A 21,357-nucleotide genomic window follows, 5' to 3' on the forward strand; every position below is an offset into this window, starting at 1 on the left:
CCTCCCTCCCTTAAGGATAGTAGTCAAACTAAAGCTAGAAGCTTACTGAGCCTGTGTTTTGGCGAGGAAGCACATAAACAACAACCAGTATTCCATCTTTCAGTGGGTGTATTTATCAGATGTCAGTGATGCCAACCACTTCTGTAAGGAAGGAGAAGATAATAAAACTTTCCTGAGTCACTATGTCACTAGAATCATGTATCTTCCTGCCTTTACTTGATACAACAAGCCTGTGGGATTGAGATTGTACACCATATTTTACTGCTGAAGAAGCTGAAGTTTACAAAGGTTAAGTAACCTTTTCAAAACTACAAGAGGCCAGTATATTAAAAAAATGGAGGGGAGTATTTGGTTCCAACACCAAAATTGATGAAGGAAGGAAGGAAGGAAGGAAGGAAGGAAGGAAGGAAGGAAGGAAGGAAGGAAGGAAAAAATTAGAACTATGACCAAGCACAAACAAAGAGACTTAATAAAGTGACTTAGTCATTTTGAAATATCATTGATTGGAAAAATTAAGATTTAGAAATCAAAAAGGGACAGCACAATGTCAAAACCATTATACGAACATAAATTTTTTAAGAAGAAATTCACAGGGGGTTAAGAAATCAGCGAACTAAAAAGCAGTCTAGAAAATCAGTGCCTTGGGCTTTGTAATCCCTGTTAGGAATAAATCAAAACAAAAGCAAAGAACAATGACCATTTATATCAATAAAAGAAATGGAACTCAGAGATATCAATAGAAAACCATAATCCAAAGAAGTGATATGGATCTATAATGAAATAAAATTTGATAGTTTATGAAATTAAATGGGTTGTCAAAACCAAGCTAACACAGAAACAGTGCAGCCCAGGTTCAAGGTGCATTAGAGCATTGATGGGCATAAACAGGCTCACTCATCTAAAAATACCCAATCACCAACTTAAAATCTTCTCCACCAGAATCACTTCTTTGAGTTATAGCATGGATAATTTGAAAATAAATCATCCTCCCATCCACCAACACAGTTTAGTTTGTCAAACACAATCAGCACAAAACTCCAGGGACTTGGAACATAGGGTAAATAACACATACAAGGAGGAAGAAATAAAAATCAGTTCCCAAGAGATAGTCGTTTGAGATTTAGATGGGAAAAGTATTCATGAAGAATGATGACCAGATTGTCCTTTAAGTCCAGGTCCCAAGAACGAGTTCCTCATATATAACCTTCAATAATTCCTGGAAACGTGTCCATTATGCATAATACATGACAGTCAATCAAACAGGTCATACAGTTTTCCCTGTAAGTTTCCTTGCAATTAGGAGAGCAGTTTTTCCCTAACAAAATTCCTGACTCAAGTACTGTTCATTATATTTCATATTTTAAATTGCACATTCCTTGAGAAGTAATTGAATAACATTGTTGGACTGTAAAACCAATAAGCATTAGAGGGAAGAAGCAAAGACAGAAACAGGAAACCCAGGATATCAATCTTGGATTTATATTCATAATCTAATTTATTTGTTCTAAACTATTATAGTATTGTAGGCTCCATGAAAAAATACTTTTCAAGTAATTAGGGTTACAAAATATAGGACCATATACAGCAATAGTCCTTGGGCATAATACACTCTAGTTCAGAGTTTTACCACTATATTAGCAAGGAACAAACATTTACTAATTGTTGCATTGACTTCAAATTACCATACTGGCATAGGGCCTGTGATTAATGAGTATGGATCTGAAAACCATGCCATAGGTAATTAATATTGAAAAGCACGACCCACTAAATTAAGAATTCATTTCAGCCAACCACTAATAATCATTTATATCAGATGTAGCTTCTCTATAATAATAAATTGTGAAATGGCTAAAGGTTTAAAGTAGTTTGCAAGAACTTGAAAAAATTGGAACTTGTTCAAATAAAGATTAGCAACATATGTCTGAATCACCTTCTTACAATTTTAAATGTGTTCTTTATAAAATGATCTAGATTTCATAAAAATAATGTAATATAATCACACAATCTACTATATACCAAAGTTACTATCTATTCTTACTGGGTAGCTTTGAGTCAGCTTCATAATAGATGATGAAATAACATAAGAAACACTTTAAGATAATAATTGAACAACCCCAGAAAGTTATCAACAATTTCAATTAAAATCTATACAAAGATACATGTGCTATATCTGTAAAGTTAAAATAAATCTTGAAGTTTTCTAAATTGTTGATGCTTCTACTTCTCAAATATGCCTATTCTTAATTTTTTCACATCGACATCCAGATCTTATCCATATTTGTGTGTAATGTTACAATCATAGATATTATATATATCCTACATTGAGCCATATGGCCTTGTCATTTTTACCTACAAATATGTCAATTGCATGTGGTTTAAGCCACCCTTTCCACCATTTCACATTAATATATTTTCTTATTTACTCAAATTTATGAGTATCACCATATTTTCCCAAATTTGCAGTTTAACCAAAGAAGAAATTGTCTCTGTAAGTAATTTAATAAATAAATGCTGAAATGTGTACCCCGAGAGTCTTAAGAAGTAATGTCAACTTTCACAATTTCCAAAACTAGTTTGACTAAGAATATGCCAAAAAAAATTCATATTGTTTCTGAGTTCTTAGGTACATTATGTCCTCATGGCCTACAAACTGTTCTTGTTGTCATATATACAACATTTATTTGTTGTTTTGTTGTGTTTTTTAAAATATGCTTTCATTGATTTTAGAAAGGGAGAGAGAGAAACATTGCTCCATAGCCTCCCATATGCGCCCTGACGGGGGATCAAACCCGCAACTTGGACATGTGTTCTGATGGGGAATCAAACGAGCAACCTTTCAGTGCATGGACGGCACTCAACCAACTGAGCTACACAGGCCAGGGCTACCTTTTATTTTTAATGATTCCAAAACTACTGACTATACCCACTAGCTGAAAATGAATTAATCATTCTTATCTAGGAGTCACGTAAAAATATTTTTAATCCTAATTCTAATTTTTATCCTTTTTCTATAACAATTTTGTATATGATAACAATATCCAATGTGATTAGCAAAATCATCTTTCACTTAAGAAGTTAAATTAAGCATCAGCTCTTCATAAATTTTTATATATTCTGATATAAACTCCATCGAAGCTAACACATGTTTATAAAAAAGAAATACCTAATTCCAAAGAATGGGCTGAAACAACTAGTCTCCTTAGATTTGTGTATTATTCACTAATTAATTTCTTTCACCAATGATTTGTACTGTACTTCTTTGTAGTACATAATTACATGAGAATAAGGAGGAGTTGTATCTATATAATTTTGATGCCTAAGAAAATTTATTTTTGTACTTCAGTCATATTGTTAAAGGGTTTTGACCATTTGTATGTCTTCTTGGGAGAAGTGTCTGTTCAAGTCCTCTGCCCATTTTTTAAGTTGTATTGTTTGTTTGCTTGCTGTTGATTTTATGAGTTCTTTATATATTTTAAACATTAATCCTTTGCCAGAGCTGTCGTGTCCAATATCTTCTCCCATTGGGTTGGTTGCCTTTTTGCTTTGTTGGTGGTTTCTTTTGCTGTGCATAAGTCTTTTAGTTTGATACAGTTCCATTCATTTGATGATGATTGGATAAAGAAGGTGTGTACATATACACAATGGAATACTACTCATCCATAAGAAAAGATGATATACTGCCATTTCTGACAACCTGGATGGATTGTGCAAATATCATGTTAAGTAAAATAAGTCAGAAGAAAAAAGTTAAGAACCATATGATTTCACTCATATGTGGGATATAAAACTGAAAGCAACAAGTGAGCGAATAAGAAAAACAAACACAAACTCATAGACACAGACCACAGTATTGTGGTTACTAGGAGGAAGGAAGATGGGGGGAGACAAAGGGTAAATGAGGCCAAATATGGTGACTGAAGAAGATTTGACTTTGGGTGCCGGGCACACAATGCAGTATACAGATAAAGTATCATAGAAATATACACTTGAAGCCTATATAATCAATGTTACTCTAATAAATTTAATTTAAAAAATTAAATAAAGGGGTTCTACATATCATGAACTTAGTGAATTTTATTTTAGAAATACTGTGTATTTTCATTGCCACAGTATATAAGCAAACTAGTAGCCCTGTGCACGAATCTGTGCGTGAGTAGCTCGCTGCCGCCTGCCTCAGCTGGCCACCCGCTCACCGCCGCTGGTAGCTCTCCGCTGCTCATAGCTCACTGCCCCACCATCCTGTAGCTCTCTGCCCGCTGCCCCGCCCTCCTATAGCTCTCCACCACTTGTAGATTGGTCGTGACATTATGGCGTAACGAATAATTAGCATATTTCTCTCTTATTATATAGGATACTTCTTGCTTATATACATATTTAAGAACCACACTTAAAGTTAGTTGAAGCAAAAATAGAGAAATGTACAGTTGGGATATATTGAATCAAAGGGAAAGGGAAATATAGTCAGCCAGGAGCCTGATAATAAGATTGTAAGAGCTAACAGGAATAGATCTATATTTTTCATGACCCATTGCCTCTCTTTCCAAACTGGCTAGGAAGAAGCAAAGAGATAAGCAAAGGTTTAAGTAGAAGCTAAAAAAATAGATAAAGAAGCCAATGGACCAGACATACAAATCAAAGTTTTTAAATTCTGAACATGTATAGCAGATAATGTTCGTGTAACCATTATACATTTTTCAATACAAAAATTCAATGAAAATAATAAGTTCAACAAGTCAAGTTCAATTTTATGAATATTTAAATGGCATTTTAAGCATGTGTTCATAATAATTTGTCATTTGTGACTTTTTAAAAGTGAAATATTAATAAAGTATGAAAATTTACCATTGAAAAAACTTTAAAAACAAAATATGACATTTTGTTTCATTTTCAGTAGCGTTAATTAACTAGGTAGTTGCTCGGTCCTGGGAAGTAAAATCTGAATAAATCTCAAGTATTATAAAATTTATAATTATCTAATGCACTTATTTTACCTAGTCAATTTAGTGATGCCTTTAGTGACTAAATATAATTCTTATTTGTCTCTTTAATATGTTTCTAGATGTATGTTTTACCTCTAAAATCCTTATTTGTAAAATGGCAATGGGTTTACAATATATATTAATAAAACATAGTATTTGCTTTCAATAATAAATTTGATGTTATTTGATTATAATTTATTTAAAAGCTTTAAAAATGTAGTTCATCTTATATAACAATAAAACATTTTCCAGACTTTCTCAAGGAAAAGTTAAGCTGGATATTATATATGTCTTCAAATATATTTAATTAATATTTAAATTATATTTTCTTCACATTGTTTTTGATATATTTAGAGAAGCCTTAAATGTCCAAAGTGGGAGAGAATATTGAAAAATTATTATAACTATGAATATTGAGAAATTACTATGTCTAAATGACTTTCAAGAAATGTTTTCAAATATTGAGTCGTTTGCTAACAAGCTTTTTTGAAATTTAAAAAATTACAAATTATGTACCTGCCAGCATAAATGATTTTTAAAAATATAATTTTACCCAGTCCCCCACCTCCCTCTCTCTGACAACCACCAGTCTTTTGTCTGTATCTATGAGTGAAAAATGTAAAGGGAATAAATTTGTAACTATAAATTGGTAGTTACAAAATAGTCACAGGGATGTAAAGTATAACATAGGGAATAGTGTCAATAATATCATAGTGATAACTATGTATGGGGCCAGGTGGGAACCTGAAACATTGGTGGGACCCCTCTGTAAAGTACATGATTGTCTACTATACACCTGAATCTAATACAGAATAATATGGAATGTACTAGTCAACTGCAATTTAAATATAAATAAAAATAAATTTTAGTAAAGGGAAAAACAACAAACAAATAAAATTACATGTGCCATCAAAAAAAAAATTAGAGAGTTTAAAAGTATTTTCAATGTATGCTCTTTGAACATTTGGGTAAACTTAAATCACAATGGTGATGAACCTGTCTCTTAGAAATTTATCTGATCCATTTTCCATCACAGTAGCAAAAAATAATAACACAGCTATGGATTCAGAACTTACTTTGTACCAAGAAATGTATGAAATGCATGTACTACCTCATTTGAAACACTGTTAATCCTATGTATTAGGTATTATTATCTCTTCTTCTACCACCTGTCTGTTAATTGAGTGGGAAATAGAGGTTCAGAGAGATTAAAGATCTTGTGCAAAACCACTCAGCTAATAAGTGATGGGCCTAAGATTTTAACTGGTCAACTTTCTCTCTCTCTCTCCCCCTGCCCCCTGCAGGTCTAAGCCCCCTACCTTGGAGGGCATCTAGAAGAGCATGTGTCTTGACTGGCTGGCATGCCAACCCTGATTTTTGCCTGAGACACCATCACTGTACAATCCTTTTTTGAACTAAGGTATTTCATTATTCTGAAGTAAATTATCTTGTGAAACAAATATGCGTTTATGAGTTACTAATAAATTAATGTGGATTATCACATTACTTTCTAATTGACAGAGTTCATCAAGATCCTTGTAAAAGTGAAGATGTTGTCAAAGGAGGAAAGGCAGGTCAGTCAGAGCTACAAGGAAGAACTGTTGTTGTTTTTTCTTTCTTATGGAAACTGATTTTAAACTAAAAGCTTGTTTTCTGTCAATTCATTTTTTATGGAATGTATGTGCACATAATTTTAGCTTTATGATTAACTTACATAAAATTATGACTATTTTTGTACCTTGATTTTCCAAATGATCTTCATCTTTATGTTCTAATTTTTCTATATAATGCTGTGCACAGACTAAAGTCATTAGAAATCACAATATGCAAAATTATATGCCCTTTAAAAAGGGAGATGTGAACAATTTAATCCATGATTACTATTATAATTGACAACATTTGAAAAATTATTTTATCATACTACATAAAAATTATGTTAGCTCTGTAATTATTCTTTAATTAAAAATCAATCAAAGAGGTAAAGAAAAATAAAGGATACAAGATTAATGATTAGAGTTCACTGTACAATGGGAGAAAATGCTTCTTGTTAAGTAACTCAAATTGAAAGAAAATGCACTTTAGAAAATCTAAAGATCACTATTAAACTTTACCTAATTGGGTCATCAAATTAATGTAAATTAACCCCCCCCCCAAAAAAAACAACAATTAATAAGTGAGAGATTTGCTAAGTGAGAAGACTCATTGTAGAGTAGCTGGCTATGCACTTGCCCATCTCAATTGATCTTATCTCCAACCCTGCAATTACTAATCCTCCCTGTGTGTAGTGCTTAAAATGTGGCACTTCACATAAGAGGACTCTAAAGAGAGAACAAAGACTTGTAAAGTGCCAAAAGAAGAGGCTCTCGGGTCTACTTAGTTGATTAATAGTGCTTAATACATAGGAAAATTACAGGAAAGAAACTGTAGCCCAGGAAGGAGCTCTCAACCCCAGATTTCAATTGTATAAAATGAAAAGCAATGTAGCAGTGATGAGTGGTATTAAAACACGTGGAAACTAATAAGTATAATTCACAAAGTGAGTTACTCTCTAATAACTGGAAACTCTTATCTGGCTTCTAAAATTTCCATGAGACGTCTGTTTGGCCACAAAATAATCTGATATCATCCCTTGATGTACAAGATGAAACAGCTCCACCTTAACTAGGTGATCTGGACACTATATAGCACACTCGCCACCTAGTGGCTATTCATGGTAATTTTCCTCTTTATTTTTTTATCTGTTCTTAAACCGCCTGTAAATCGCCTATTACATTTCATAATATAAAACGAAAGTGTGCAATGTATGTGTTGCTTGATACTATGGTCAAGAAGTTTCTAACATGTTATTTTTATAATCCAAATAGGTTAGGAGATGTGAAAAGAAAACTTTTGTAAACAAATTAATATAATCTCTCAAACTAATGATGCTTGGTAAAGAGGATGAGCTCAGTAAAAGTTTGTGCTGCTAATCCATCTTCCTTCTTTTTATGACCATTGCCTATTGTTGGGACCACTTAAAATGCATTGTCCATGCTGGACCACTCATTGGGTTTCTATGCAGCATCTCACTTGGGATTATACACTCTTTCATCCAATTGTCTTGGTTTGGAAAATTCCACTCCACTATTAGTTGACAGTAATAATGAAGTCTTATTTTTTTATTTTCCTCTCCTCTTCTCACTATTTTACCTCTTCATAAGGGCTCTCTTGAAAGGCCAGATAAATAAATTTCTAATGTTGGAGCAACTTTAGGATCTCCGGGCTTTCTGAACACCTTCTGATCCCAGGAGAGCTGCCAATTTGCTTTTAAGAAATGCAAAGGCATAGCTATGGAGTTTCATTTTACCACCTGACACATCAGAACCACCTCCCCAGCTAGTAATCATCATCCCAACACCAATAGGATGAAATTACAGTTGAAGGAATATAAAGGATTTTAAAGGTTTATTATATCTGCTACAAGAGTTTCAAGAATGCTTGATATACTCATCTATTCAATAACTTTATATCTGATGACTAAGTCTTCTCTGTTTTTTCCTTATAACACCAGCATGTCTTTGATATACATTTACCCACAGTTCTTTAGTGACCCCTCAACTACCTTGTACTGTGCAGAGAGTGAGTTACCTAGGAGTATTGAAAAGCATGTTAGCAATATCTCTACATACTTGCATAAATGTCCTTTCTATGCATCCATATTTTGTCACTTTATTAATAGGTTTAATAAAAGGCCAAAATATTTTTTGCTATAATTCATCCTTCTAAGGGTCTTTCTTCATCACTCTAAGTTTCTGGTCTGCTTTGGTACCAGATATTTGTATCCAATTCCTAACACCATTATTAGCTTACCTCATATGAATTTTTAACCACATAAATCAAACATCAACCCATATGATACATGTTTTCAAACAGCACAATATGGTCACAACAAAATAGAATCTGGAAAAGTAATGTAGTTCATAAAATGAAGTGGCATTAATATGTAGCTATTACAATGACAACATGGTTACAGATTTACTGTTAACATAGTCAAGCTCTCTTGTGCATGTTTGAGTGGTAATCATTCTGTGTTATAAGTATTATATTTAACTGACAAAGTTTTTCACATGAAAAATTAAGGGTTGAATCATAGAAAATATTTATCTGGATTAAACAGGGTAGGAAATCTCCAGAGAGCCTGGAGGAAAGAGCATGAAAAGGTTTTATATATATATAAAACTGTTAAGAAAAATGACTATTTTTCAGAAACTTTATGCACTGATGTGCAATTTAAACATTATAATTTTGGAGCTTATGGCATTAGGTGTACCAGGATTTTTTTTAAATCCTTAGCCAAGGATATGTTCAGCGAGAAGGAGAGAAAGAGAGAGGGAGACAAGACAAACATCAATGTGAGAGAGAAACATTGATTGGTTGCCTCCCACACATGCCCAGAGGATCAATCCAGCAACCTAGGTATGTGCCCTGACCAGGAATCAAACCCGCAACCTTTTGGGGTACTGAACAATGCTCCAACCAACTTAACCACTTGGCGAGGGCCTTGTACCATATTTGATATAGATATTGAATAATTTTAGACATGTTATTATCACACACACACACATTCATGTGCACTCATATACAAACAGACCACACACACAAAAAAATAGAAAGAAGACATGAAAACATTTTTTAAAAAACCAAGATGGATCAGCAGCACAAACTTTTACAAGTCCTTTTGGTGATGCAGGAATATGATAAAGAGGGCTCGTACCAGCTTGTAAGAGCCAACTGAACAATTGATAAATATCTAGGAATTCAGTGAGCCAGTTGTTAAATAAAGCCATTATTAACATTAAATTATAAAAACTTATAATTAAATAAATTGTATTGGAAACAAGGGCAATAAATATGTATCAATTTTAATGCGTTTTAATATGTTTTACTGTTCTCTATGCTCTCTAAGTTATCTACATCTATTTTACCTGTATTTTTAGCATAGATACAGAAAGTATGAATATGAATTCAGGCTTAAGAACTAATGTCAAAAGGTGAGCTGCTGCATACTATTTGCAATTCCTCATTCAGTGACGTCATGTTGCTGTCTTGAAATTAGCCATGGTAGTTGTGTACCATGCAAATCAGCATATGCTACACTTCTAGACTTTTTTTCTTTAGGTCGCTGGTTGTCAAACGAGAACCAGGATTTTCAGTGGCTGAAACTCTAACATACGTCTACAAGCCCAGCTCAGGCCTAGCATTGTGATATTGGCCAGTTTCTTGGACTTTTTAAACTTCATTATCCTCATCATAATGGAGTGTTAAAAACTTTGGTCTTTGTAAAAACATCAGTTTGAAAATCAAACCCAACTTTGTTGCTTAACTTCTATTTACCACTCAAACCAACATACTGACCTAATTTATTTTAAAATGACAGATATTATCTCAATTAGGTGTCAACTTTATAAAAAAAAAGAATATTCAGGAAAAAAGTCCAGATAACTTGATCAATAAATAGATTATATTTTGTAAGATATATAACAGCTAAGTTTCTTTATCTGATTAACTTTACCCAATAATGAAAATTCACTTATTCTGTAGCATTTTAACATTTATAAAGGTTGAGACTCAAATAAAATACAAATCTGCAAATGATGTTTTTCCTATTAGGTTGTTTATTAAATAGTATATAAACATATTATTTAGATTCACCACTGAAATGATTCGATTGTGCTTGATATTTTTTTCTCTTATAGGCACAGAGCAACTTGGCAACATAACAATCTTTCTATTCTAAATCCTATTACATATTTTATTATTTTTTCTTTTAAAATGAATTTTCTGGAATGACATTGGTTCACAAAACCATACAGATTTCAAGTGTACAATTTAATAAAATATCATCTGCACACAACCTCATGTGCCCAGCACCCCAATTACATCTTATTTGTGAGATGAAAACATTGTTCAAGAGAATCCTTTTTAAAAACTGAAATCACTCTTTTTTGAAGTATATAGTAACACCATTCTTATGTCACAGAAAGCAGAAAGAATAGTAGAAAGTTCATTTGGCAAGATGTCTAAAAACCTAAGTTCTAATTCCAGTTTTACCACTTATTCGTCCTTTGAAGAAGAAAAAATCATGTATCTTCAGTGGAGTAAATTTTCAGCGAAAAAATGTGTCATCAGTAGAATGACTTTAGTTTTCTTTAAATAACCACTTCCTCTCATAATCTATTAATAATAAAATCTAAATGTCATAGACACTAGCAGCAAATATTAATTACTACTAACTTATTTTTTAATGTATCTATAGTGGTAATACATTAGAGCACTTGACCCTGCAAAAATGCAGTCACTGCCTTACGCAAATGCAGTCAGTTCTAGTCCAGTGCTCAGCACAAACACTGGCAGCCAGTAGATGCTCAATAAAACACATCGCATGAATGAATGCTTAGGTGGATGATAACCATTTTCTCTCATTGAGAGTCAACTCACAAAGCTCAATTAAAAAATATATGTGAGCAGGGATTTAGAGTTGAAAAGATAATTTAACACTCCTTTCAAAATGCTGTCTCTGCTTCTGTTCTTCTCAGTAGATGCTCAATAAAACACATCACATGAATGAATGCTTAGGTGGATGATAACCAACTCACAAGCTCAATTAAAAAATATATGTGAGCAGGGATTTAGAGTTGAAAAGATAATTTAACACTCCTTTCAAAATGCTGTCTCTGCTTCTGTTCTTCACTGGCTGAAGCTCTTTGAATCATCCAGCCAACTGGACCTAATAGAGTGAGCCACTGTACACGTACTGCATAGGTCACCGTGCGGAGGCCAGGAGGACACACAGACCCTGTCTGGAGAAACCCATAATCTCCTCTCCATAAGAGGGCTGCTGCGGGATTTTTACAAACACAGCATACATACTTCCAACCCGCCATGATAAGACAATGTCTTGATCTCTGCTTGGGTAAATGGTTTTCCACTGTCCCTTTTTGTAAGCCGCGTGGTTATTAAGCCCTGCATTTGCAAGACAGCTGTCTGTGGTTAAGGGTGTAAGCTGTGGATTTTCAGAGTGGACCGCTCTCTGCCACTGTGGACTCATTAAACTCCATGGTCACCAAGTCCTGCTGTTCCTCTGCATGGTGGTGGTCGCCTCTCACGCAGGAGGAGATGAGGGTGTCTGGTGGTCTCAGTCCCTGGCCTTTCCCCAGAGATGTGCTGTTGTGGTGGCAGAGCTGAAGGACTCGGGAGCATTAGTCAGTGTTCCAATTATTAGCAAAAACGCAAGCAGATGGAGCAGGGACATAATATCTTTTGCTAATTATCCGAATGGATGAGCTGACAGAACTCTACACCCTCCCATGAGAGCCAAAGGGTCATGGATCTCCAGCCAATTCTGGCCAAGCTGGCCGGCTGCCACCTAGCACAGTGCCTTCCAGGCGCCCTCCTCTTCCACTTGCCTGGGGCTTCTATGGAAGAGCCCTTATACTTTCTTTTTTGCTGAGGGTGGGGGTGGAGGAGGGTTTCTGTGATTGCTGTTTCATTGATAGTTTGCTTCAGTGACAGATTCTGTTACATGTTAGACAAAAATACTGAAAACTATATGCTTACTATAAACATAGAAGCCTATATGTCCATTTGAAAAATGTTTTATTTCTGTCCATTGTTTTTTCTTGCAAACAATGCACAGAAATATCATTAGTGAGTTCTGCATCCACTCAAGTATTTGTTAATCTCTCCCAATCATCTCACGGATTGCTCTTTCTCTTCCTTCCCACCTCTGGTTTGCTCAGCATTTCAGCAGAGCCCTGGTGGCATTCCACTTACAAGTTTAATTTGTGCAGAAGCCTGTTAGTTCCCTTCCGTTCAACAGCTTTCAGCTGCCCTCCTCACCCTACACAGGTGTTCCACAAACCCATGCTCTGCTCATGGACGACGGGCAGAGTAAGCAGGGCATATCCATCACCCCAACGACTCAAAGCACAAGACCTGTTGAAGGTGAGTCAATAACACCAGATCCATCTGCAAAGTGCATCACACACTATATGTTCTTCCCAGCCTTAGTCCTTATATTACAAAATTTTACACATTTGCAGAAAATATTGTAAGCTTTCTATCCACCTTTTCCACTTCATTGAACCTCTCACAGGCCCTGGCATTACCTTCCTCTCACACCATTACCTCCAGGACAAATGAGCTACTTCTGAGTTTCATGTTTCTCATCTTCCAAGAAATATTCCATTTCCTCTAAGTGATTCAAGACCCCTAGTCTTTTTAAACTATGAAGTTCCTTCTGCTAAGAGAAATAATGTGATCTATAGCATTATATTAAGTGAGATATTAAATTTCAGAGCATTTCTAGCTGTGTCTGGATAACATAAAGATAACAACATGAAATTTGCTAACACAGGAGTTCAGGAAAAGCCATAAATAAGTAAATGTGAATTGATAGGGATGCTGGATTCTATTTCTCTTATTAGCATGCCTGTTTTTGCTTAATAGAATTTGACTTTTAACTTAGTAAACTGATAAGACGACTTCATTGGGCATTATAGAAATACCTCTCTGGTGAAGTATATTACTAAAGAAATGACATACATCATAATAGTTATCAGTCTTTGGAGAAAATAAAATGAAAAAATTGCCACACAAATGCCTCAGTAACTCAACACATGAAGTGGAGTTTGCTTTATTAGTCATGCATTATCAAACTATGCATGGTTTCTTTCCATCCTGTCATTACTGCTGGGGATATACTAGTAAAATCACAGGCTTAAAGTTAGGAGGGACCAGAGAGGCCTAGTCCAATCACTTTACTTTAAACACTATTACTATCTTTATCTCACATATGATTTTTTTTTAAAAAAAGGCTTAAAGATATTTAAGAAAAAAAGAAGTCTTGCCTCAATCCACATAGCTAGTTTGTACTTGAGCTGAAATTTAAGCACTGCTTCACAGCTAATGTTTTTTTGACACTTTACTGTGTAGTAATTTGATCTGTAAAGTTCTGTCTCTCTTAACATTTATTCTCCTTGTAAGAAATAGATGGTGTATATTATGTTTGATTTTGTCTATCGTGTAGACAATAATTAAAAATAACATCTAGGATCTTGAGACTATCATGCTAAGTGAAATAAGTCAGATGGGAAAAGTCAAGAACCATATGATTTCACTCATATGTGGGACATAAAACTAAAACCAACAAATGAATAAATAAGATAAACAAAAACTCATATAGACACATACAAAAGTATGGTGATTGCCAGAGAGAAAGGGGAATAGTGGGTAAAGGGGGTCAAAAATATGGTGACAGAAGGACACCTGCCTTTGGGTGGTGGGCACACAATACAATATACAGATGATGTATTATAGAATTGTACACTTGAAGCCTATATAATTTTATTAACCATTGTTACCTCCCCCAATAAATTTAATAAAAAATAATATCCAGGGTTAGAAAATTAGAGATATTTGAATTCTTATACATTACAAGTGGTGCATTTGAATTGTGAGAAAATGAAGTGACAATATATATCAGATGCTTAAAGAATTGTTGTTATATCACTTTGAGAATTTTATCAAGTTCAGGCAGAAAATAGATGTCTCACCCAATTAAGAAAGATTAATGACTGTGCTATTTACGGAGGTGTGGCCAGGGGTAAGGGAACCAGAGCATGGCAAAGCGTTTAGAGGCTAGTGACATGGGGAAGCTATTACCACCTCTACCACAAAAGGGGTAAGCCAGGTACTGATGAGACCCAAGGGTGAAGAAAAGAGGAGGAGATTAAACCACAGAACTTAGTCACTGTCAGACCTGAGCCCAGTAACTAGGAGATGGGGGTAATGTGGAAAAAACACCCAGCTTCTCTCTTGTTGCACCAGCTAATCTGCCATCGACAGTGCCACCAACTGGACAAAACCAGTGGAAAGCCAGAGTCCCTCTTGACTCTTAAGAAGGTGACTCTCCCTGGGCACCAGGCTTCACAGGGAAGGACAGCTGATGGACTTTAGGCGGCGCTCAAGAGAAACAGAATCGCCAGCACAATCTCTAAGCCATTTCTAAGGAAGAAAGCTAGACTTTGTGTTAAGATCAATACACAAATGATAACTGCAATATTATTTATAAATATCAGGTATTAGAAATAATATAAATAATCAGCAGTAAGGTACTGGAGAACTCAATTTTAGATGTTATCCATAATTTCTCATTTGAAAATTATAAAATGATTTTTAAAAGCATGATCTAAAGGATATTTATTAAAATGGCCATATTTATGCTATGTTAAATTAAAATGAGAAGGCTATAAAACCTGTACTTGTGTTTGACATATGTGCACATATTTTAGAATATGAAAATACATGTAAAACTACATACTTACATTAATGCTTTCAACAAAATTAAATTGATTTGATGGATTGAAAACAAAGAGTTTAATTAGATTGATACTAGGATGAACTAATCTATAAGAGAGTGGCATTCTTCTTAAGGAATTGTAAATATTATGTGTTCTCTTTCAAGTGCAACTAGAATCATAAGGCAGAGTGAGAGCGTAGGGTCTTTGCATTGAAATTGATGTGACATTATGATTTCACAAACACTGAATACATTTTTTCATACAAGAACAAATTTAAAGCTATTAAGATAAACAGAGTATTTTCCTCCAGGTAGGAAAATATTTGACAAATAATTCCAGTTGCAACATACCTTTAAGCCTAAAAGTATAGAATATTTTTTAAAATATTGTTGACTATTATCAAATAAAATTAATTAAGACCAGTGGGCATCTTTCAATTCAGATTTATGATTATTCATTATTATACTCCATTAATACCTGTAGCTTCTGGTTTCTATCTGCTGTATGTTTTCTCTCCATTTGTATGAATTTTAGTTGAAAATCGTATTGCAACTTTTTTTCCAACTGATAAACTAGGACTCAGTTAGGAGGATACTAAGTGATTATGCACTGAAAAAAATGTATATTCTCCATAAAGAAATTCCATCAATATGCTTTGGAGCATTTCACACTCAAATGCTCAGTTCTCCCCCTAACCCACATATAGACAGACATTTACACCTCAGAGATCAATTTCTTTAAGGTCAACTTTTATTTGAATTTAACCATCAGAACATATTATTTTAAGAGAGTGGAAAATATATTACTTCATAGTCTCTTCACAGGTAGGACATGTGATTATTCAAGTCAAAGACTAATGATAACCTTGCTTAGTTTTAAAGAAAAGTCAAAGAAGTATTGTTGAATAGAAAATAAACAAGAAACATGAATACTATAACAATATTAGAAAAAAATGAGACAGATCCCAAATTCTAAGCACTCAGAGATCTCAAACAAAACTATATGATCATCACATTCAAAAGAGATCATTATATATAGTAGAGAGACAGAAAAATGACATAAAAATGTAAATATTGACCAAATGATTATATTTGGAAATCAACAAAGGATAAGCAAATGCTCAAAATTTGACAAAAATTTTAAAAATAAAAACAAACAGAAAACTTAGAAGGAACTGTAAGATCAACAACAACAGAAATAATAGACCGTTTCCATCTGGTGGAAATTATATTATTCACCGTCCATCATTGCTGCTTCACCAGAATCTTCTCATGTTAAGTAGAATTAATTGATCTCAGAAAGTAGCTCATTTTGCCTAGCAATGCTCCAACAATAATTTCTATCCAGAAACAGCTACCAATACACAGATCATGATTCATTTTTTAAATGTTTACATAATGTTCTAATCACATCAATAATTAAAATATTACATGTATATCTAGAAAATAGAAGCTTTGAGCCTGGCTGGCATGGCTCAGTGATTAAGCATCAACTTTTGAACCAGGAGTTCATAGTTCAATTCTTGGACAGGGCACACATGCCGGTGTTTCAGGCTCGATCTCCAGTAGGGGGCGTGCAGGAGGCAGCTGATAAGGACTTTCTCTCATCAATGTTTCTATCTCTTTTTCCCTCTCCCTTCCTCTCTGAAAGCAATAAAAATCTATTTTTTAAAAAAGAAAGAAAAATAGAAGCTCTGTGAATAAAGCTCTAACTGAATTATGGAGTCAAGTGGAGACTAGCACAGAAAGAGAATATATGTCCATATGTAATTTTTAAAAAGTATGTCTGTCCAGAAAAGAAGAAAATCATGATAGTTTCAGCTTTCCCAGGGTAAAGAATCCTGGGAATTGGGCGGGGGTGGTTCTGTATGAGCTAGCTCCAGAAAAGATGCCATTTTAAACAAATCTTTGGATCAGAAAAGCAAATAATGTCAAATACTGGAAATCTGCCAGGACCAGGTGGACAAGAAATGCTCAGATTTCTTTTTCATCAATCATTGCTCTCCTCACATTTTTACTCTGCTTTTTACCCTAAATTTGTTCTCTCTCTCTCTCCCTCTCTCTCTCTCAACTTTTATGTAATTTCCTATTTATTGAAAACAATTAAATTAATCTTTATTTGAATTTTTATTTAATTTAAGTGGAAAGTTAATAATCCCATTATTTAAAAACAATAACAATATGGCTTACTTCTGTTTGCTCATTAGTCTTTCTAGTGCAAAATTATTTCTCATTTGCTACATGGCAATTGTAGAAGGCAATGTATCTTAGTCAAGTCCAGAGCCTCTAGGGTCAGAGTGCCTGGATTTATGTTCAATCCAGGCTCTGCTACTTGCTGGATATCACTGACCATAAGGAAGTTAACCTGTTCCTCAGGGTCTTTTTATGTGTATTGGGGATAATAAAGAAGTTGTTGAGATAAATTAAGCTAATACTTGTAAAGTTTTAAAATCTGCTATATAATGAATCCAACAGTTTATCAACTTCATGAAATTTAGCTGGGTAGCAAGTCAGCTTCTGAGCAGCCAAATTGATATAACTAGTTATGCTGAATTTCAGGTCTAAAGTTGAAACTATGACTATATATGCTTTCTAGTGAGGGTGTATTGAAATGATGGCTTTCATTCTATTCTTCAAAAGTACTTGATGTGGTTACACACCCAAATAAATAGAATCACTTCTGCAGCCACATAATAAACTTTTTCTTACTTTCCAATCGCTTTCAATTGGGAAATCATTTAGAGGTTAAAATAGCGAGAGAATCTGCCTTTGGGTTCTAATGTTTTGGAGGTGCCCGACTACAAAAAGAAGACTTACAGGTAAATGCATGCTCAATGTCTTGGTGAAGATAAAGCAGCCAGCCCCAGTGGGCAAGCACTATTTTAAACAAATATTCTATTTCACTGTTTGAAACAAAGCCATGGGTAATATAACCTACACTCCCCCTCCCAAATCAGTGCAATGCCTTATTTTGAATAAGAGAAAACTATACAAAATTAATTGATAATAATGTATATGCATTTCTCTATATTAATACTCAAGAGCCGCTACTCACCATGACTGTGTAAACTGCACACGCAGGGGAGGCCAAGATCCAACTTAGTCATATTTCTAGTAGTCCCACGTGTGGTGTTGCCATGAGTGACATGATTTTCTAAAAAGACAGATAAACATTAAGTAAAGTTCTGAAGGAATGAAAGAAACTATGTAGTTGCATTTCTGGAAAATTGAATGTATTTTAAAAGTGCATAGAAAATTCTTTTGATTTACTGGAAAACTAATTTGGGCTCTAGACTTAGTAATTAGAAAGCAATGTTCCACCGCGCAATTGAGAATGCACAGTGCCTGGCATCCCTCATTCAGTAAGTGCAGAAACCCTTTATAATATTGTGCACCAAAGAGCACTTCAATTTTCTAAAATTCTCTCTAGAGGTCGTATTTCTATTATTGGGAACTACTGCTCCAAACTACTAGACTTTGGAAAAAATGTAAACTTTTTACGGAATGTAATACATCTTTTAAAAGTGAAAAATATATCGTAATATATTACGCTTGATGAATTTTCACAATGTGAATATACTCTGGTAACAAGTGCTAAGAGACATTAAAAAGATCTGCATTAGAAATATAAAAAGGAAATCACTGATTGTTGAAGCTCGGATAATGGTTACACTTTTTGAAGGAAGAAACTTGATATTTCTCAGTCTTCACAGATGAGTACCATGCAGTAAGGGATTCTATACATAACCAGGGTTCTAGAAGTTACTCCACAGACTGCAGACAGGTTAACTTCATTTCCATATTTCCATACTAGCAACCAGATGAAATCAATAATAAAGGTCTGCTTCATTGAACACTTAACCAAATATGACACAGTGCAGGCAAGACAGTGGAGCTCCTGGCCACCGATGCCATGCCTGACTACTCAGCTAAGTGACATAGCTTAGTCTTGTTTCATTCAATTCTCATTTTTATAAATCAAGAGAAACATGAAAGGTGGAAAGCAGAGTGCAAAGAAACTCTTTAGGACTCAAGATTGAACGCGTGTAATGTTTCACCTTAACTGTGTGTGGGTTGGAAAATCTCCCCTCCACCTGGATGCACCCCCACCATTTAACTCATGCTAGTGTTCACGTGGCATGGCAGTCACGAACAGAGAAGCCGGCCTTTCTTTTTTGTGCTGCCCATGTGCACACTTGAGGGGAACTATTATCCCAAATGCTCTGATAAAGGCAGCTTCTTTGTGCACTGCTGAAACACCATGGAAATACTGGCATGAGTTAAAAATGGTAGCGGTGCATACAGGTAAAAGTGGGGGGAAAAAGTTAATAAAATATGGGCTCATAAATGTTACCCTAAAATAAATATAATTCATTATATTTCAACTTCCAAAACTTTCTTATCCTCATTTTTATAGCACAAAACTTTCTTATTTTCCTCTTAGCCACTGGCCACTCTTTCTCAATTACCTTCACGTCTTCCTGCTGTCCAGTTTAACTTTTAAATGTTGGATCCCTCTAAGACTATTCTTACATCCCTCCCCTTGTCAATCGTTACATTCTTCTCATGCAATTTTATGTAATTTATTTCTACCTTTCACTCCAGACCAGACATTCATCCACATACCTTGCATCCAAACTTGAATTTCTACCAAGCGTTACACATTTTATTGTCTAAAACAGAACAATTATCTCATCCAAATCTTCTGCCACAGTTCTCATTTCAGTGAATGTCATCACCATGCACTCAGTTACCTAATAAAATTTCTTTTCAAAAAATACATAAATGCATAAAAATAGCAGGCTTATTGAAGGTCCTAATGACACTAATTTCAAGGTTTTATCTAGACATTCATTTTTCTCCATCTCCATTATAATCACAGCAGTTCAAACTACCATTGTCTCACCTGACTATACAGTAACTTTGCAATTGACTTTTCTCCTTCCTATGCTGGCACCCTATCTGATCCGCTCTATCATGAAGACCTCATCTCTACTCCTTCCCTGCTTGCTCATTAACCTCTACCCATCTGAGCTATCTGTGTCACAATTATACTAAACTAACTTTCACTTTAAAGCCTTGAAAAACCTATTCCATTTACAAAGAAGAGAATAATTAGGAGGAGGAAGAGGAGAAATGCTTTCTCCTTTCCCTCTTCATATGATTGATTCTTTCTTGTTCTGAGTCTCAACTTGAAAAAAAACACATCTTCAAAATACATCTGTATTAATTATTCAATCTATAGTACCCCACCAGTCTTTGAATTAAATTAATTTCAATTATAACCAATTACTCATCACTGCACATTATTTCATCTTACACTTTTATGATGTAAAACCTGATATCAGCCATCTTATCTGCCTTGTCCATTGCTCTATACACAACACCTAGACTCTAGGTCCTAGGCCTAACTCATGGGAGGTAGTCACTAAATGTTTGTGGAATGAGATGAATGGATAAATGATGAATGAATGAATGAATGAATGAATAAAGCTTTGTTTGAGACATGAGCATCATTCATTCATCTAATTTTCTTTTTCCCAAACAGTTGAATGAAAATAGTGTTTCAAGGCTGAAATGTGTATGATTTAAATGTATTTTGTGGAAATACCTGTTCCACTTAAGGTCAAAATAGCAGTGTAGGTAAATGCAATACTTGCATCCTCCCACAACCACATCAAAATTACAACTAAACTACAGAACAACCATCATGCAGAACTGCCTGAAATCTAGCTCATGGAGGAATCCCAGGCAGTTCCTTTTAAAGGACCTGCACATGGACTTATTCAAACTCACTCCCTCTGAGCTCCATTGCTGGGGCAGCAGCTTGAAAGGAACTAGGGACATGTGAGGAGAAAACAGAAGTTGACTGGACTGTGGGTTAATGATGCATTTTTGATTAATTGGGCAGTACTTTCTTTTCTTGGTGGTTTGAAATACCCATGTCCTTCACTGTCTTTCTGATCAGAGCAAAGAAAGGAGTACCTCTACTTTTTATTTTTCTGAAACCAATCTTCACTTTGCTCTCAATTTCATATT

The 21,357-nt window shown here is 34.5% G+C and overlaps 1 long non-coding RNA gene across 1 annotated transcript in view; it reads right to left on the reverse strand.

The window, feature by feature from the left end:
* LOC106725508 overlaps positions 1 to 21,357 on the reverse strand; it is an 89,582-nt gene that overhangs the window by 60,088 nt on the left and 8,137 nt on the right. The window contains exon 2 of the long non-coding RNA XR_001361393.1: positions 18,374 to 18,472. This is a non-coding gene — a long non-coding RNA (uncharacterized LOC106725508). The remainder of the gene's footprint in view (positions 1 to 18,373; positions 18,473 to 21,357) is intronic.

The sequence above is a fragment of the Myotis brandtii genome, unplaced genomic scaffold, assembly GCF_000412655.1.
Source record: "Myotis brandtii unplaced genomic scaffold, ASM41265v1 scaffold168, whole genome shotgun sequence".
In the NCBI taxonomy this organism is placed as follows: Eukaryota; Metazoa; Chordata; class Mammalia; order Chiroptera; family Vespertilionidae; genus Myotis; species Myotis brandtii.